Source organism: Amia ocellicauda, chromosome 13, assembly GCF_036373705.1.
Source record: "Amia ocellicauda isolate fAmiCal2 chromosome 13, fAmiCal2.hap1, whole genome shotgun sequence".
Taxonomy (NCBI): domain Eukaryota; kingdom Metazoa; phylum Chordata; class Actinopteri; order Amiiformes; family Amiidae; genus Amia; species Amia ocellicauda.
Window position 1 is genome coordinate 26,274,035 of NC_089862.1, and position 21,958 is coordinate 26,295,992.

The 21,958-nt window shown below is 36.4% G+C and overlaps 1 protein-coding gene across 6 annotated transcripts in view; it reads right to left on the bottom strand.

Annotated features, from left to right (window-relative positions):
* LOC136766680 (receptor-type tyrosine-protein phosphatase delta) overlaps window positions 1–21,958 on the bottom strand; it is a 634,939-nt gene that overhangs the window by 199,551 nt on the left and 413,430 nt on the right. The gene's annotated exons all lie outside the window — the stretch shown is intronic.

Genomic DNA, 21,958 nt, shown 5'->3' on the forward strand with positions numbered 1-21,958 from the left:
AACAATGTTATATGAAGGAGTAAAAATAGAAAAAATAAATAAATAAATAGGGATGTGGGTTTTTTTTTAAAGTGCACTATTGCGTTCTTTGCATCTTCAAGATCTAAAATACATCTCTGTGATGAAGTGCAATGCTACATTTATAATACATCATTCTTCCCGTTACGCTGATTACTCCTGTCAGTTCGAAGGCATCTAACAAGTACGACGAGTACCCCCTATTGTCGAAATATGCAGTGGTTTAGTTTTACTAGTTGTAACAATAACTAGTATAGGAGCAGAAGTAGTAGTAGTAGTATTGACCAATTTAAACTTGCCAAATTGTGTCGATTCCAATTATCTTTCGTTTCCAAACCTTGAAACCCTATTGCAGTTGTTTTACTAATTTATTGTATCTGCTGCTCATATGAAATCCCCTTGAGACATAGTTATCAATTTAAATCAGGGCCACAAATCTCTCTGATGTGCAAATAATTGAATCTTAATTGTGTACAGTTCCTGTCAAGATAGATCACTCATCCTGTTATGAAGTAAATATATTATATTATTTAATTAGACTTCAAAGCCCACTAAATCGAGTAGGATTTTGTTTTTATATGTACATTATATATATATATATATATATATATATATATATATATATATATATATATATATATATCCATGCAAACTTTCTATGAAAGGTTAGAAATGTCAGTATTTAAAAGTGTGTAACTGCTGACTGCAATTCTATAGAACATCCTGTAGTAGTAATACTACTACTACTAATAATAATACAAATAATAATAATCTAGATTTCTAGGGGGACATTATAAGAGTAACCACAAAATGTTATTATGGTTGGACACCTTTGGAAAGAACAGACAGCTATGCTTGTTTGGGGTAGAATGGAATGATGTCATCAACTGCAACAATACCCAACGGCGATATGTAAATCAGGCATGTTGAATAAACTTGCTTTTGTGGCAGGAATTCGAAGTTCACTGACTAACAAAGTAGCTTCAAGGCACAGAAATCACACAGCAAACAAAGGAGCACTGAATAAAGTGTCATTTAGCATACATCACTGATTTAAGGCAATTTTGTTCAAACTATGTATATTAAATTGTGCCTCTAGAACAGATACAGATTAGTTTGGACTAATTGTTTTCTTAAATTTGAAGTAAAAGTGTCCATATGAGACATCTCATTGAAAAATGTAAGACCTTCAGCCATCTTAAAATAGAAAAGGATGATTCCAAAACATTTTCAAGCAATCCTTTTGGTAATGGTAACATTTTAAGTTTAGGCAGCGCTGGTGGTTGTGAGCTTAAATAATGTTAAATATGGAAAACAACTATTGCTTTAGGCATGCTGTAAAAACATCAATCAGTTCTATATATAACAAAGTCAGAGAGCAGTCAGCAAGGAGGGATCCTATCAGATAAGAAGAAACAGGAAATGTTCTGTGGCTTAAGGTTCACTTATCACTAAAGAGTGGTTTAATTTAATTTTGTTATTTTTACCATGTCCCATACCTAATATAGATGTAAAAAAAATACTATTTTGTTTCACACTTTTTATTTTCATTATTATTAATAATAATAATGATATACATAAATTAAAATTATCAAAAGAAGAAGGAGAAGAAACTGATATGTCATGTTCGGGATGATGTTGGAAAATTCGGCATAATATGTACAGGGCAGACATCACAAATCAGAAAAAACAAAACCACCCCAAAAAACTAAATAAATATTTGATTACTCAAGTCTGAAGTTGTGTACAACAGTAATATCTGCTAGAACAAAAAAAAAAAAAAAAAACACTTTTGAGACTGTGGAAGATATTCAGATCTTGTTCCAAGCGAGTATCGTGCCACAAAATAATCAAAGAATGGCACAAGCCAATAAACCTGGGATACTGGGATACTGTCTTAATAAAGATGGTGACTCCAAGACGTGGTTCTTCAAACCTGATTGGATAAGGAGAAATCTCTTTGATTTACAATTTTATTCTTGTGACTCAGTTGATGATTTTATGTTCTTATCTCAGATGAACAGTAGTGTAATAGAAAAGCAATTGCTGATAAATGGTGACAAGGGTGATATTTATCACCATTACTAACATTTATCATCAGTGATCTTTGTAATAGGATTATAGGCGACAGTCAATAAAATGTCTGTCTTCAAGATGGATTTCAAAAGAAAAACAATACAGACAACTGGATTTGGACACAGAGTATTTTATACTCATTACATTGCTAGTTCTAGCTTCTGTATTTTCATGTCGTAACACATATATCATGTACAAATGGATGTACATCTTCAAATTATGTACAGACCATAGGCCCGATGGTTATCGCATGAAAATATAAATATTCTCTGAGACCTCAAAGATAAAAAAACAAAAATAAACATTGCCTTTAACTAGATGTTGATAAAACGGTCACAAAATGTATCATAGTCATTGCACTCTGGTGTAAGTTATCCTATAATGTGCCAAAAACCATTCAACAACACATTACAAATGACAAACCTGATCAAAATCACTCTAAAATGTTGGTCAGCACAGCTGTAACAACTTCCTAACTTGGGGGCAACTTGGGAGGGGGGTTACATGTAAGTTAATTATGTCTTTTAGGCACTTTGAAACAGCAAGAGCAGTCGTAATGGTGGAGACTCCATGTGTGTTTTAATTCCACTCAAAACAGGGGCTCAATTTATTTTTCATGAGCAGATCAACTGGGGAATGGAGCAAAAGGGGACAGGCAAAACCTGGAGGGTCATAGTAAGATTAGCCTTGCGTTTAGGCTTCTCATACTCTTTATGCAGAGAAGTCCAGAGCAATGGTTTCCATGTGTAGAGAACATTTAAACAAGAGACTCTCTATAGTTGAACGGTGGTCAGGTAACATTATTGTATAAAAGTGCATGAAGCACATGCTATAAAGCTTTGATGTGTTAATGTTGTTTTCTACCCTTCATTGCTCCCATTTTTATTTTTGAAATGTAGAATTATGGAGTTTGTTGGTACTACCTTCAACCTATGTTCCTAAAACTAACAGGATGGGAAGCAGTGGAGGTTTATGAGATTGAACCTTGAAACATAATAGCCCTAAAAAGTATTTTTGAAAATTTGGAGATTCCCTTGTGGGGAGGTTCCATTGAGAGGTATATTAAAACTGTGATGATTATTCCTATGCAAGACTGGCTTTCCAGCAGTGAAACAAGAAGCTTAGGTAAATATTTTTAACTAACTATCTTTCCAGGTAGTTGTTATACTTTATTTAAAAGGCTCACCTTTTTTATATGCTCACACTGCTTACAAGCAACTTTAAAAAGGTGGCCTTGGCTACAAATTAAATTAGTAAAATGTCATCACAATAGTAATCAGTAGTAAGTTACTCTCTCTCTCTCTCTTTCCCCCCCAATACCTACCCCCCTTTATATACAGAATCTCAAAGGATTCTTAATAATTTTGTCCTTGTCCTTTGGAATGATGAATGGTAGTTGATAATCTGAATAGAAACCTAAGGAATTATCACCAGGAGTATTTTAAACAAATGGAACCACCTTCTCAGATAGAATAGTTAAATGATAAGTGAATGACAACTGATTCACACAATTCATGAATGAAAACATTGTACAGATAAAATTCAGTTGGTTTAACATAATGTGTCTTTGTTTCTGTTACTGGGTGGATGTGTATCTCCTTGCTTCCAGCAAATCATTTTAGGTGAAAAGCCCCCACCACCACCACCACCTCCACATCTGTGGTGTAAAGCTACAATAATGGTTAACAGCAACCTGTTCAACACTATATCTTAAATATCACAATAGTTCTGTCAGATGCTTTAGTGTGAGACTACGCATGTGTAAATTCCTCAGTATTTCCCTATGTCTCTTATATTCATTAGATTTGATCTTGCCAAGTGCAGAGCTGTTTTGAATGTCTTTTCCACATTTCAAACTCCCATAGTTTCCTGTGCAACTACACTTCATTAGCCCACTATATGCCTTTGAAACTCCTGGAATTAATATCCCAGTCCAGTCTGTTGTCCAGCTGCTTTCAATGGGTTATTGATTGTACAAACTCCAGCCTGGTAGACTGTCCACTTAGCATGCTACAATGGAGCAGCTTATACATACCTATATTTTACTTGCAGAAGACATCTGTGCTTGCCTCATTCACAGAGCCCAGCACACTTGTTTTGTTGTGCATTACAAAAAAAAACAATCATCTAGGTTTTTTATTTTTTTAATCTTCACTAGAAAGGTACTGTACCTCCAACTGCTCCACCAATCTTGCAAGTTTTGTGCCTTCAGCACCTAAAATCTGTTGGGTTTACTGTTAGTCCAATTTCACCACCTGAGCCCTTTCACAATCTTATTCTCCTGCTCGTGGGCCTGGACAAATTATATTGCAGAAGACTTGATACTGGTTAAACTTTTTAACCCCAAAAACTCATATGCCACATCTGGTGCTTTTCTCCATCTTATAATAGGAAGTCAACTATCTCATATTATTGGCACATTAATAAGGAGATAAGATGAGGAGGCAACTAATCCTGTTTGAAATTGTCCCATATGTCAGCTTTGCAGTTGGCAGTCTTTATGGGAAATTTATGGAAAATTGTTCTGTTTGAGGGTCAAATGATTTCTAAATCTAATACTAACAATCAGGAAATGATAGATCTCTTTCCATATTATTATCCAGCATCCACAATACAATCATTAACATTAACACTTGAGTGTATTCACTAAACATATATTGTTTTTTATTATAAGGAGAATATTGGTGTAATATATAAATGTGTGTGTTTATTTTATTTTATCTTATTTTATTTTCCACGTTGGACAAAGATTGTAAAAGTAGCATTTTCGAATTGGAAAGCAGTGGGTATATTCCTCATTGTGTCTTTTAATATCCTTCTGCCCCTGTATATGTCTGTGACTTTCTACATAATGTGGGGCTACTTGTGGTGGAGTCACTTATACAAATTTCCTCAGGGTGGCTGTTAAATCTACCAAGGCTCAAGTCAATATAACAAATAGTACCCCAGATAAAAAACGATTCATTTTCCGGTGTGTATGGTAGCAATAACCTTGTGATAGATGGCCCCTAGTCATCTATCTATGATGAGGTTCTGACCAAAATCTAATCAGCCCGCTTTCATAAGAAGGCTATTATTAAGTGAACTTTAGAGAAAGTCGATTTTACCAATATGGTTATTTTTGTTATAAATGCTTTCTGTTGTTGAAACTACACATTACTAGTATATATGCTTGCAATACATTCCTATTACAGAGGTACAAGAGCAACCATATGTGTAGTAAAACAGAAAATGTGATGTTTAAAAATTGAATTGGTCGTGTTGAAGGATTTCGATAGAACAAAAAACAAATATGTAAAGTACACACACACATACACAGATATATGTGTGTATATACAAACAATATCAAAGTATTAATTGTGTGGGTATTGATTGAATCTGCTTGTTATAATTGTATAATTAGTAAATGTTATTATTTGTATATATGTATATATCTTAGTCAACATACCATATACACAACTTTTCAATGATAATTAAAACACTTTTGAATTATAATAAAAATAAATAATTATAAGAAAACACCAACAACATTGAAGTATGTGCTTAAAACAGTAACTTTTCTCATGCTTTGTATCAATTCAGAAAAATACTGCTATGGTGTTTGAAATGTATTCTACAATGGCAAATATAGGAGACAACTTTATACTTCAGGAATCAGACACTTTAGATGTATTTCAACAAGCCTTATTGGAAGTGTTATACATGGAAGTTCTTTTTCAGATAAAACACTCCTCTATATACTTGTCTGTGCACTTCTTGCTAATATGGAGTCCTTTTCACATGACACTGGGATGTATCTTTTTCCTTTATCTTGCCCTCACAGAATGTGGGCTATAACACGACTATCAAAATTCTGGTGCCATTGCCAAGGATATCTTTTTGAAGTACCTTACTTTCTTGTGCAAGTCAGAAACCATGAGTCCTAGCAATCCCACAAAAGTCAGGGGGGACATAATTTATTTTAAGAAAAAGATCTACACTACAACATTGATAAATCTGTTACTCAACTACCTAGTAGATGAATGTGGTAACTTGCAAAACCCAGGATGTATTGGAAAATAAAAAAACTGATTGATAGTAGAGCACTACTCAACAAAGTATTGTTCGGTATTCTACCAAGAGAAAAGTATACAAAATATCTACAAGGTATATAAAACAAAACTTTCAGTCACAAAAATAAAAGCGGTGTATAATTCCTGTCCCTGTCTGTAGCTTGTTCTTGAGAATATGTTTCCCAAATGGGAAGAGATGTACTTATATTGTGCTTTTTGGCATCAGGCAGTCAAAAGAATCAAGTATCTCATTCAATCGCCTTGGTAAATAAAACAAGCTGCATTCTGCCTTTAAATAGGCTGTATCCATCAACTCTGATACCTTTACTTCATATTGCAATATATTTACCAATACTGAAAAAGCAACAAGAACAAAATCCAAATGTACCTCCTTGGAAGCATGCACCTGCACTCTCATATTGACCTTGGTGAATGAAACTCTTTGTTTAGATAGCTTCAGATATGTGTATATATCTACACTCACCTAAAGGATTATTAGGAACACCTGTTCAATTTCTCATTAATGCAATTATCTAACCAACCAATCACATGGCAGTTGCTTCAATGCATTTAGGGGTGTGGTCCTGGTCAAGACAATCTCCTGAACTCCAAACTGAATGTCTGAATGGGAAAGAAAGGTGATTTAAGCAATTTTGAGCGTGGCATGGTTGTTGGTGCCAGACGGGCCGGTCTGAGTATTTCACAATCTGCTCAGTTACTGGGATTTTCACGCACAACCATTTCTAGGGTTTACAAAGAATGGTGTGAAAAGGGAAAAACATCCAGTATGCGGCAGTCCTGTGGGCGAAAATGCCTTGTTGATGCTAGAGGTCAGAGGAGAATGGGCCGACTGATTCAAGCTGATAGAAGAGCAACTTTGACTGAAATAACCACTCGTTACAACCGAGGTATGCAGCAAAGCATTTGTGAAGCCACAAAACGTACAACCTTGAGGCGGATGGGCTACAACAGCAGAAGACCCCACCGGGTACCACTCATCTCCACTACAAATAGGAAAAAGAGGCTACAATTTGCACAAGCTCACCAAAATTGGACGGTTGAAGACTGGAAAAATGTTGCCTGGTCTGATGAGTCTCGATTTGTGTTGAGACATTCAGATGGTAGAGTCAGAATTTGGCGTAAACAGAATGAGAACATGGATCCATCATGCCTTGTTACCACTGTGCAGGCTGGTGGTGGTGGTGTAATGGTGGGGGGGATATTTTCTTGGCACACTTTAGGCCCCTTAGTGCCAATTGGGCATCGTTTAAATGCCACGGCCTACCTGAGCATTGTTTCTGACCATGTCCATCCCTTTATGACCACCATGTACCCATCCTCTGATGGCTACTTCCAGCAGGATAATGCACCATGTCACAAAGGTCGAATCAATTCAAATTGGTTTCTTGAACATGACAATGAGTTCACTGTACTAAACTGGCCCCCACAGTCACCAGATCTCAACCCAATAGAGCATCTTTGGGATGTGGTGGAACGGGAGCTTCGTGCCCTGGATGTGCATCCCACAAATCTCCATCAACTGCAAGATGCTATCCTATCAATATGGGCCAACATTTCTAAAGAATGCTTTCAGCACCTTGTTGAATCAATGCCACGTAGAATTAAGGCAGTTCTGAAGGCGAAAGGGGGTCAAACACAGTATTAGTATGGTGTTCCTAATAATCCTTTAGGTGAGTGTATATATATATATATATATATATATATATATATATATATATATATATATACACAGTGCATCCGGAAAGTATTCACAGCGCTTCACTTTTTCCACATTTTGTTATGTTACAGCCTTATTCCAAAATTGATTAAATTCATAATTTTCCTCAAAATTCAACAAACAATACCCCATAATGACAATGTGCAAGAAGTTTGTCTGAAATCTTTGCAAATTTATTAAAAATAAAAAACAAAAAAAGCACATGTACATAAGTATTCACATTGATATGAGACCGAGCTTTATTTTATAGTGAACTCCGTCCTTCTTATTTTCTTGTTTTAGAGAGCAGCAATGAAAGCCAATATACACAAGGGTTATTATCTACACTGTGTTCTTGATACAATAATGTCACTGAAGAGTAAGTGCAGTGGTGATCAAAGGCTTTTCTGTTTCCTTTTCTACCTCTCAGTTACTTAATCAAACCATTTATTTGCATAAGAAACCCAATTAAACATTGCTCCCAGGTCCTAAGTAGATAGGGATTTAAAGACTACGTGGGGACTTGATTCAAGTCTTCAAAATCATGAAAGGCATCGACCACATCAAACCAGAGGAGCTTTTCCAGATCACACGGACCCGGGCACACAAATGTTAATTGGGCTTCAAGGCATTCAAGACAGAAAACAGGAGACACTTCTTCACACAGAGAGTTGTCACAATCTGAACAAACTCCCCAGCGATGTGGTTGAAGCTGAAAATTTGGGAACATTAAAAAACAGACTGGATAGGATCCTTGGATCACTTAATGGACACCAAAACGAGCATGATGGGTTGAATGGCCTCCTTTCATTTCTAAACTTTCTTATGTTCTTCTTATGTTCTAAAACATAAGCAGTATTACAGATATGCAAAATGCATTATAGACTTTGTCAGTACCTATGATCTTTTCTGTGAGATGAATACTAGCTGGTACATTTGACTTTCATTCTACAGAATATCCAGACACACTTCCTATCACACTAGGAAATGTTTAAGTTCAGTACAGGCATCGCAATAACAAAAGGGAGAGCGAAGGAGTATAAAAACAATGACGCACAAAGATTAGCTCTATCGCTTATGCAGACATTTTTGCTGTGTGCCCATTAAATAGGAAACTCTAGCATCATGTCCATGAGTGTCTAGTGGCTTGTTCTTTGCCATTATGCCAGTACAATGCTGTAATTCAGTAAGATAACAGAATGCATGTTTTTTGCAAGGCAAGTATATAATGATAATCCACAGAGGTAGTAATGCCATCAGAGGTCTGAATTCATTTACATGCCAAAATGTTGCTGCCCTTATGGTAAATACCAATAACAGCCTGTGGGCCCATCAGAAACATACTGTATGTATCAGGCAACTAAGTGAATGAGTAAGTACATGATGTAACTGTACTGAACACAAACTGGTAATCCTTTGGCTTCTCCTAATTGGACTGCATAGCACCACAGTGTAGTCATGGACCAGTATCTTCCCCTTATATCACCACAGGCCACAGAAAACATGAGCCATATCCCAAAGTCACAGAGAAGGTGAAGATGACATCACTTATGTAAGTATACCCAAACTACTACAATTACAATCCATGCCTGTTTTTGTAATTATTTTTTAAAGTTGTGGAAGGTAAAGTAGACGTGCCTTTAACCATTTAATGAATAGAACATTTCAGCAATCAATTGTTTATTCAAATCAATAAATACATAATAAATGAAACAAAAAGTGCTTTGCAAAAGTAAAGTAGTATATAATGCATAATATTTCCTTCCTAGACTAAGCAGAAGCTTATCCTTTGTTCTTCTTGAACGTTTTTTTTTATCCGTTTGAAGTAAACATTTACTTCCTGATAATGCCCAAGAGGCATTGTCAATATTGCGTGGTGCGTAAGAAAAATAAATTGGTTATGCAAGCTGTAAAACAAGCTCATACTTAGAGAATCCCTGACAGTGCTGGCTGAAAATAATAGAACTGGTTGTAGAGATATGTGCAGGGGAAATCAAATAATCACAACAACAATACATAACTGTGGAATTATAGTAATAACATTGACAGTGACTGACTGTTCGTAATGTGGCAACTGTCTTTTCTGACAAGTTTCCTCCACACAGGGCCATAAAAAGTATTAACACACCATTTAAAATACAAATCTGCATTGGTCTTTGATGATACCTATACATGTGCCAGAAAAGGCATATTCTCTTCTTGACAGGTCATCAGTGTGTTTGGCATGAAAGCCCCTGATGAAAGGATTGGGGGGGGGGGGGGGGATACAGTTATAGACAAAACAGGAGCATAAATGAAGAGAATCATGTTGGGTATCTGCCTGAGTGATTTCATCAGTGCATCTGTCCAAAAACTGAGAAATGCCAGCGGCTTCCTGCTTTGATGAAAATGGCACATACTAACCATTACAGTAGACTTAATTATAAAGTTCGAAAACCACTGCTTCAACTTCATGACTAATCAAATCACAGGTTTTCACGGTTATACTAAAATTAAATATACTGGGTATGTATGTAGCTTTTACAGAACTACATTTAATGACTATTTATCAGAATTGTAATTTATGTAATCAACAGATTTCAAAACTCTTTTTAATTACACACTTCATATATAAACGCACTTGTAATACCCATTTTTAAATCTACTTTTCTTTTTTCTTTCAGTAAATCCAAGAGGCAGAGTGACAGGTCTCCTGCTGTTCAAAAAAAATGTTTATCTAACTGGAGTAAAATATTATCAGCATTTTTTACATTGTAATTGTACATTACTTAAACCTTTTAAGGATAGAGTTAATATGCAATTACTGAACCATTTGTTTTGTAAGTAGTTCTTTGACAATTTTTGCTTTAGACACTCTTCTGGTGATTTGTGCTTTGCAAGCATTTTGTATGCATGTATGTATGTATGTATTTATGTATTTATTGTACAAGGTTTAACCCACATTTATTAAATGGCAAGTTTAAGTATGACAAGGAAAACATCCAGTTTGAGATACAAATATTTAAAAACAACATCATTCAATTGATACTCTCCATAATTTCATTTAAACTAAATGTTCTAGTCGATATTGTTTTATCAAGTTATTGCTTACTATTGATGATTCAGCTACACTGTTTATTCTTCAGAATAATTTCTCACAACACTTGGTGTTTTTTCTTCCTTGTGGTGCTTGTGTGATGCATCATTATGTGAGGAACTCCATTTACAATAGCTAGACTGTTCCCCACAGTACTATGATCAACTGCTAATGACATCTATCCTTGTTTCACTTTTGTCCATCTGAAACTCCATTAATAAGAATAAATGTCAACTCCAGAGTGTATGCAGTTTCATCTGCATGTTTATTTGTTCATAGCCAAAGTAAACCATGTTTGTCGTCCTAGTATTATCCATTTTGTAGACAGCTAAATTATATTTTTTCAGATAGACATTTATTTTATTTATTTTTCATTCATTTATTTATTTTCTCAAACACAATGAGATAAATCATGACTATGAATGAGTCTTTCATACATTTTGTTTAACTTCATAAATTTAGCCCCATCAAATGTACACTACCGGTCAAAAGTTTTAGAACACCTAAATTTTTCCAGTTTTTATTTAAATGTATGCAGTTTAATGTCTCAATGTACTCTGAAATTAAAGCATAGAACAAATAAACAATTGGAGATAAAGAAATCATGGATTTGTTTAACAACATTTAACCCCTTAAGCTGACAAACCCCTCTCAATACCCTTAAAAGGGCACCACATCTGTGTGCTTCCCTTTAATCCCATGTGTACTTTTCACTGCTGTGTTATTTGCCAAGTGTTTGGTATCCATGAAAGCTGGGACTCCCAGCTTTCTAACGATGTGAAGCATTCTCTGATGTGAAAAAAATGTTTTTTATATTGGTCTGAGTAATAATACATAATCTCAGAGAATATTGACAATTATGACATATTCTGGAACCAGACAGTCTACTGATCAAAACGAGACCATCCATGTTTTGGTAGAAGCAACACACACCCATAGAGAGCTCAAAATGTCAAGATGGAAAACTCTGTTTACAATGTACTAATACACAACGATTTTACATAATTGGATCGGAACTCCTCTGTGCTTGATAGAACATCAAATAATATATACTGCATTAATCGTTAGGTTGTTCTGAACAAAACAAGCCTATTTGTGATCCGAAACTGAGTGATCTGTGACCGTCTGAATGAGACCCCCCCCACCTGGAGCAGACTGCGCATTTACCCCCTGGGCTTTGAATGATGGCGGGCGACATGGAAACTGTAAATCGAATGTGTTTGAGAATGAACCGCACTGGTAGCCAAGAGAATAAGCTTTCAAACGATGTGCGCATTGTAGGAATACAGTGTAACTTCTATGCACAGGAGCTGTGCGTAACACTGTCACATAATGCTAAAGAGGGTGTATTAACACAGGACATAACTCTGAAATGTACATTATTTTTCTGTTTTTGGTAACCTAAACTTTTTTTTTAAAATCTCTGTCAGTTTACCGCTTACCTTTGTACCATTTCAGGTTATTCACTGCTTACATTTCAATAATATCTGGAAAAATGGGGATGTTCTAAAACGTTTGACCGGTAGTGCATTGTAACAGTCAGAGTCATAACTTACAACTATTCTTAGGCCGAGAGCTGAGACACAGTCAGCAAGGAAAAGGAAAGGGTTAATCGGATGCACAGCTCCTTGGACAGGCAAAGGTAAGTACATGTAGGTTAGAATTCACAGGAAATACACATGTAACAGCAACAGTAACAACTATTTATGTCCCACACAGTGCTACTACTGTCCTTTTACTGTTCAGGCTGCTGCTCCCAGCTCCCAGCACCCTGTGGAGACGACAGCAGCCACAGTGCTGTCTATTGTTATTAAAGTATTTCACGTCAGTTTTCTTTCTTTAAATATTACACTACCTATCAAACCTACCACTAACAAGTGGAAGAGCTTTGACTTTTTCTTGAGTGAGCAGCAACAAAGACATGGATGCACAGTATTTTATTTTCAAATATAATACACAATTGTGCCACCGTATATTCATGTGGACTTATCATCATGGACAACATTTGACTGCAAATTAAGTTTTTCCAATTCCAGTTAAGCTTGATCTCATTAGTGGATTAGACATTTTATCTTTGCCTCAGAATTTAGTTTCTGCAGTGAAAACAATAATAAACTGAAATTAAAAGAGATTAACTTCTGCCTAGTCCATGCGGCATTTGTAAGCTGCAAATGATGTATTGGCAGGTAGTTTGTTTATTTCCATAATGAAAAATGTTTGTGTGCAAAATTGAATTGTCATGGAAAAAATAAGAAAACTTAAATATGTGTCAGATGTATAGAGTCTATATTGTAGACATTTTCCTTCACAAAGTAGCTCAACATTGAGACCAAATGTTTATGACCAGTGTCATTGCTGCAAATAATTAATCAAAAGAGGGACAAATCATTTGCCCAGCACATTTATTCTAAAGAGGCAAAGCCTAAAATGGTTAAAAAAGAACATGACTTTACTTTCCGCCCCTTACATGAGAAAAAAAGGTGTACAATGGAGAATGTAAGTTAAAACTAGAATAAAAATAATTGAATTCACTCTTTATAATCTGACGTAAGGGCTATATAAAGCTCACACCATAGTCATTTGACTTTTGCATCCACAAGTAAGTTTTGATTTAAATGTTCCTTTGGGAAAGCAGCTGCACAGTAAACATGCAAAGTTTAATATCACTTGGCTGCACAACAAATCCTGCCATATGATTGAATCAACATCGAGGATCAAGACCACATAAAAAAACATTCAAACTGGGATTTGCATGCTATGGAAAGTTTAAGATAACTCCCAAACAGTCAACTACATTTCTGAGAGAGATCAGTCACCATGTTGTAGAATAAATCTTTAAACCTAAATCTTTAAATCTGCAAATTAGTTAAACCCTTAAGATATGTTACCTGGAGACTGATAGACTACTCATTTGTGACAAGACTAACTGTTGCACAGCAATTAATAAGGAATTAAAATGAAAAAACATGCATCGAAACATCCAAATGGAAATTTCTGCTCTATGTATCTGAAGCTATGATATAGGTTTTTTTTGTATCAACTAAAATCTTTATAATAATAATATTAATAAACTAAATAAAATCACCATATTTATTGAACATTTCTCCCTCAGAACTTTTACTTCTGACTCATTTTGGGGACCAATTATAATTATTTCTCTCTCTCTCTCTCTCTCTCTCTCTCTCTCTCTCAGAAGTTAAATAATAAAGTTAAATTGATCTACCATTATCAACACTTCATTCAATTGGCAGTGAAGTTATGGCCGGATTAAATCAAAACTTTGACCCACCCACTAATAGAAAACTACAGAACTGTCCTCAGTTGTGGCTTTGTTTTTAGTAAGATGCCACTTCCTTCTAATCAGAAATATAACCACTATGATGTACAGGTTTGTAGTTTGCTATTAGCGGGTGGGTCAAAGTTTTGATTTCATCTGGCCCTTAGTCTCACTATAGGGAGCATGCCCTTTGTTTGATTTTTGACTCAATTTGTGAAAAATCGGGTATTCCTGTACTAATAAAAGTTCAGTAGTTTACAAATCCAATTGTGAACTGGTGTGAACAATTAACTTGATATTTGGTTTCACTGAGGGAATGACAGTCTGGCAACCCATTTTCTTACAGGGAATGAGCCAAAGAAATGGGATGTGAAGCAATGAACAGTAGGGGTGTGTTAGAGACTGCACATTTATACTTTAGACTGCAGAAGTGAGTAACCTGAAACAATATTTCAACAAGTCATGATAAAAACTGTAGGAATTCACCCAGTAGTTTTGTTATTCTTATGTTACATAATGAAGTAAGAATGTCTATTTTCAAGTGGTGGATAATATACATTTCTGAAATGTTGAATGAGTACCCAATCAAATATCTATCTATCTATCTATCTATCTATCTATCTATCTATCTATCTATCTATCTATATCTATATCTATCTATCTATCTATCTATCTATCTATCTATCTATATATATATATATATATATATATATATACCGATCAGCCATAACATTATTACCACCTGCCTAATATTGTGTAGGTCCCAAAACAGCCCTGACCCACCACTAGACCTCTGAAGGTGTGCTGTGGTATCTGGCACCAAGATGTTAGCAGCAGATCCTTTAAGTCCTGTAAGTTGTGAGGTGGGGCATCCATGGATCGGACTTGTTTGTCCAGCACATCCCAAAGATGCTCGATTGGATTGAGATCTGGGGAATTTGGAGGCCAAGTCAACACCATGAACTCGTGATTCATCAGACCAGGCCACCTTCCTCCATTGCTCTGTGGTCCAGTTGTAGGCGCTTTCGGCAGTGGACAGGGGTCAGCATGGGCACCCTGACTGGTCTGTGGCTACGCAGCCCCATACGCAACAAACTGTGATGCACTGTGTGTTCTGACACCTTTCTATCAGCACCAGCATTAACTTTTTCAGCAATTTGAGCTACAGTAGCTCGTCTGTTGGATCGGACCACACGGGCCAGCCTTCGCTCCCCACGTGCATCAATGAGCCTTGGCCGCTCATGACCCTAGCGCGATTAACCACTTTTCTTTCCTTGGACCACTTTTGATAGGTACTGACCACGGCAGACCGGGAACACCCCACAAGAGCTGCAATTTTGGAGATGCTCTGACCCAGTCATATCCAGCTATCATAATTTGGCCCTTGTCAAAGTCGCTCAGATCCTTACGCTTGCCCATTTTTCCTGCTTCTAACACATCATCTTTGAGGACAAAATGTTCACTTGCTGCCTAATATATCCCACCCACTGACAGGTGCCATGATAACGAGAATATCAGTGTTATTCACTTCACCTGTCAGTGGTCAAAATGTTATGGCTGATCGGTGTATACAGTGAGGGAAAAAAATATTTGATCCCCTGCTGATTTTGTACGTTTGCCCACTGACAAAGAAATGATCAGTCTATAATTTTAATGGTAGGTGTATTTTAACAGTGAGAGACAGAATAACAACAAACAAATCCAGAAAAACGCATTTCAAAAAAGTTATACATTGATTTGCATGTTAAGGAGGGAAATAAGTATTTGATCCCCTATCAATCAGCAAGATTTCTGGCTCCCAGGTGTCTTTTATACAGGTAACGAGCTGAGATTAGGAGCACTCTCTCAAAGGGAGTGGTCCTAATCTCAGCTCGTTACCTGTATAAAAGACACCTGTCCACAGAAGCAATCAATCAATCAGATTCCAAACTCTCCACCATGGCCAAGACCAAAGAGCTGTCCAAGGATGTCAGGGACAAGATTGTAGACCTACACAAGGCTGGAATGGGCTACAAGACCATCGCCAAGCAGCTTGGTGAGAAGGTGACAACAGTTGGTGCGATTATTCGCAAATGGAAGAAACACAAAATAACTGTCAGTCTCCCTCGGTCTGGGGCTCCATGCAAGATCTCACCTCGTGGAGTTTCAATGATCATGAGAACGGTGAGGAATCAGCCCAGAACTACACGGGAGGATCTTGTTAATGATCTCAAGGCAGCTGGGATCATTGTCACCAAGAAAACAATTGGTAACACACTACGCCATGAAGGACTGAAATCCTGCAGCACCGCAAGGCCCCCCTGCTCAAGAACGCACATGTACAGGCCCGTCTGAAGTTTGTCAATGAACATCTGAATGATTCAGAGGAGAACTGGGTGAAAGTGTTGTGGTCAGATGAGACCAAAATCGAGCTCTTTGGCATCAACTCAACTCGCCGTGTTTGGAGGAGGAGGAATGCTGCCTATGACCCCAAGAACACCATCCCCACCGTCAAACAGGGAGGTGGAAACATTATGCTTTGGGGGTGTTTTTCTGCTAAGGGGACAGGACAACTGCACCGCATCAAAGGGACGATGGACGGGGCCATGTACCGTCAAATCTTGGGTGAGAACCTCCTTCCCTCAGCCAGGGCATTGAAAATGGGTCGTGGATGGGTATTCCAGCATGACAATGACCCAAAACACACAGCCAAGGCAACAAAGGAGTGGCTTAAGAAGAAGCACATTAAGGTCCTGGAGTGGCCTAGCCAGTCTCCAGACCTTAATCCCATAGAAAATCTGTGGAGGGAGCTGAAGGTTTGAGTTGCAAACGTCAGCCTTGGAGACTTGGAGAGGATCTGCAAAGAGGAGTGAGACAAAATCCCTCCTGAGATGTGTGCAAACCTGGTGGCCAACTACAAGAAACGTCTGACCTCTGTGATTGCCAACAAGGGTTTTGCCACCAAGTACTAAGTTGAAGGGGTCAAATACTTATTTCCCTCATTAACATGCAAATCAATTTATAACTTTTTTTAAATGCGTTTTTCTGGATTTGTTTGTTGTTATTCTGTCTCTCACTGTTTAAATACGCCTACCATTAAAATTATGATAATTTCTTTGTCAGTGGGCAAACGTACAAAATCAGCAGGGAATCAAATACTTTTTTCCCTCACTGTAAATAGATAGATAGATAGATAGATAGATAGATAGATAGATAGATAGATAGATAGATAGATAGATAGATAGGGAGGTCTCAATATCCTCATATGTAGTACAATCCCTTGCATTTTAGATTAGATCTTCAGATTCAATATTCAATGATAAAACATTTTTTAAATAACTAACTGCCTCAGCACCATTTTCTGTGTTGTTTGAGCTGGGTGATACAATCCAATTAAAATGCATGATGGGAACACACATGTTAAGAATCCTAGGAAAGAAACCTTTGACTCCTGTTGTAAAAAAAATAATATATTTTTTAGTTTATTTCTAAGCTCTGTTGTCAATAAAATATGAATGCAATAAATATCTGGGGTTTAATTGCAACATTTGAATCTATTTCTATTTTTACAATGAGTTGCAGTTAAGAGAGAGAGTTAAGAAAGAACAGGGAACATATTTCAGAGGTGTTCATGGTGCATAGTTGTCATATATAGTGTATGCCCTCTAATACAAATACAAGGATGCACATAACAGCTCATTACAACCTTGCCAGTTACAACCAGTCCATGCGATTTGGTGATTCACTAACAAGCTTGCCTGAAGTGTTGTCAATCAGGGTTCAAGTCCCAACCCAGACTGCCACCGGGGGTATCCTGCTTGCTTGTCTGAGTGTTATAGTGCAAGGACATACTATGGTGTAGACGCAGTAAATGTGATACATAACTATCCGGTACAGTTCCAAGGATGCACAGAGCAACTGATGACCAACATGCCAGGTGATCTGGAGATTTGGTGATGTGGTAATGAACTTGTGTGCTGGGTTGGTGAAGGAACAGATATTTTGACTGAAATAGCTTTTTATTTATTAAACATATGAAATGCAAACACATTGTGCATGAGCTACGATCCGCCAACAGATACAAATATGGATCACAAAATCGTTGATTTTCCTTTTATAAACTGGATAAAATACGTTTTGCTCCCACTGATTTCACTGATGAAAACCTGGGGACATTGAGATAGCTGAATGATTGCAAATTAAAAATATTAAAATCACTTCACGTGAACAATTCTGCACAGTTGAGGAATAAACAAAATCACCCATGCCACCTGAAGTTGGACAGACAAAATGTTACCTCTTAGTGTGATTAATCACAAAAAACATGAAAAGCAATTGTATCTGATTAGAAACAAATTACTACATGCAACTGAAAACTTAATTATGGACCATCTTAACACCACAGAAATAACTTCCAGAAACAAAACACTTGCTAATTTAAAATAACAGATATAAAGTATGATATAGTTTAGGGAGAGGTTAACAGAAAACATCTGGGCAGCTTCTTGTACATTTCATGTCATTTGTAACAAAGCTTGCTACAACTATCAGATTTGTCACTTTTCCAGATTTTCTAGTGTGTTTGAATGTGAAACACCATGGTTCTCAAAGCTATAGAGTAATTCACAAACAATCAAAAGGGGTGTTTGAATGTCCTTGCTGCTATGCTATTTTTAGTCCATCTTTCAAAGGCACAATACATTTGACCACCTAAAACAACTCTGTAGGCTTGACGTCCTGAATGTTAAAAGCCTAAATTAAACATGTTTTTCTAGAGCAAAAGTCACAAAATATTCATTATCTAGGTCAGGTTGAAATAGAACAATTAGTACATGTTAAACATAAGACATTTTAAAGTCCTTAAACACAAGATATTGTATGGGGATGCATTCATGTGTGAATTGGAACAATGGTATTCTGGAAAAAGTGGTGAATGTTATATTTTGAATACAAAATATTAACCTATGGAAGGTATATATAGATATAGATAAAGAGATAGACAGACAGATAGCTAAATTATATAGATATAGATCTAAAATGATCATTTAAAATGCACTCCTGTAATTCATTCATACATTTACACATTAGTACTTGTGTGTGTGTGTTTAAATTGAATTTACATGTACTAAACAGTCTGGGTTATGTGGGCAATACCTATTTAATTGCTTTAGATCCAGACACTACACAAAGACTGAAACTAAAAGCTGCAAGTGCCTTCCACTGATTTGTCCAAACATCTCTAATCCTTATAATGAAATATATTTTTCTCTGCAGTTCTGCAGCATCCTGTGGCGTGTAACAGCAAGCAACTGTCAGCACTTGCAACTAGTTTAGATTTATGATATTTCTGTTGCAGTCTTACAAAATATACCCAGCATGTTGAAGGAAAGCAGCTGCTAAAAGCATAAAAAAGAAAAAAGAAAAAGAAAATAGGCATACAATCGCACAATAGATATGATAATGCAAATAAAATGAATGGACTGGTGAAAACAAGGGAGCAGCAGTACGTTTTTTGTCAGCATTCATGTCTCATCCAGTTAATGTTTGCTGCCCCCTGTAGTTTATTTGTCTGTCTGTGGTAAAGAAATAGGATGTCTTGTTAGATCTTCTTTTTGTACATCATAATGCAATGAATTCCCAGGCCCATTTCTATTCAATTTTTCTTTTTACATTTTTTGTGCTTTTCTGGGCACAGTCTCTCAGACTATTTGTCCATCTGACTGCTACTGATACTCTGGAACTCACAAATATGAAATACACAGGTTGGAAAATGAAGAGGAAAATGTATTTTATTATATAGCACAGGTTAGATGACTGAGTCAGAGTGATTTACTTACAAATGGAGAAGAAAGCTAATCTAGTTTTGCTTTCTTTAGATTAAACCATTATATTCAAATACCATTTACACAACTATTTTAGTATCAATGGACTGATTTTGTTTTATACTCTTAAGTAATTTACTTTCATCTGAGGTTACCAGTGGTTTGGTGGTAGATTTACCAATTACATTTATTTGAGTTGTTATAACTTCAAAATGTACTCTTGTTTAATTAGACAAGGTACAGTTAAAAACTTTACAATTTTAAAAAATTGTGAAATGAAGAACCTGCTTTTACTTTAGTTTTAAGCAGTGGAGTTTTAAAATATGCAGTGTGTGTTTATGTGTATATATAAATATATGACAGCTCATAAAATATTGTTTAACAAAAAATTAATAATTTGGCAACCAATCACCCCCAGTCTTGGGGTTATGCCTAGTCATAGGCCAAGGAAGCTTCCATTCATATACATCATAAATTACTAAGCTTGTCTATGTTACAAGCAGTCACTGAAACTATTTATTTGCAGGCAAGTACAGGGCAACCTTGCCAGTGATCCTGCAGGAAGATTAGAGTGACGATACTGTGCTTTTATCTCAGCTTCTCTTTTCCTGCAAGACCACTGCCTTTCTGTTACAACATTCTCAAACATACAATTCACATAAAATTGTCCTGTATTAAGTAAGACTGTGTACTATTGTCGTTAAACCTTCTGTAGTCGGTAAATCTTACACATACTACAGGATTTTCATTAATCTCTAACCTGACTGTATAGTTGTTTTTTTTACAAAAGAAAAAAACAGATGACATGCCACAGGTTGACAATCAGTCCAGTCAAACCCTAAGAGAGATCAGGATAAATGAGGAGGAGGTACTAAAGGGACTAGCAGAATTAAAAACAGACAAATCACCTGGGCCAGATGGTATATTTCCAACAGTACTTAAAGGAATGAGGGAAATTATTTATAGGATGCTAACTCAATTATTCCAAATGACACTTAGAACAGGGGATGTGCCAACTGACTGGAAGACAGCAAATGTCATACCAATCCACAAGAAAGGGGACAAAACTGAGCCAGGAAATTACAGACCAATCAGTCTCACCTGCATCACTTGTAAAATGTTGGAAAAAATTATTAGACAAAAAATAGAGGAGCATCTTAATGAAAACCATATTCTTGGAGATAGTCAACATGGGTTTAGACGAGGCAGATCATGTCTTACTAATTTATTAGAATTTTTGAACATGCAACTGTAGCTGTAGATCACATGAAAGCATATGATATGATAAGCTTTTGATAAGGTTCCACACCAAAGACTGATCCTCAAATTGGAAGCTGTTGGCATTCAGGGTAATGTAAGTAGATGGATTATGAACTGGTTGATGTCTAGGAAACAGAGGGTGTCGATTAGAGGAGTTGCTTCTAACTGGAGTGAGGTTGTTAGTGGAGTTCCACAGGGATCAGTACTAGGGCCTTTGCTTTTTCTAATCTATATTAATGATCTGGACTCTGGGATAGTTAGCAAACTTGTCAAATTTGCAGATGATACTAAAACAGGTGGCTCAGCAGATACAATCTCGGCATCACAGGCTATTCAAAGGGACTTAGATAATATTAATTTGTGGGCCGACACCTGGCAAATGAAATTCAATGTGGACAAGTGCAAGGTAATACATGCAGGTAACAAAAATGTCCACTATAATTACTCTATAGGAGGTACAGATCTAGATGAAGTAACGCATGAGAAAGACCTAGGAGTCTATGTGGACGCATCACTTTCTCCATCCAAACCATGTGTGGAAGCAATAAAAAAGGCAAACAGGATGTTAGGGTATATTGTCAAAAGTGTAGAATTTAAAACAAGGGCAGTGATGTTCAGACTGTACAATGCGCTAGTTAGAGCTCATCTGGATACTGTGGACAGTTCTGGGCTCCACACTTC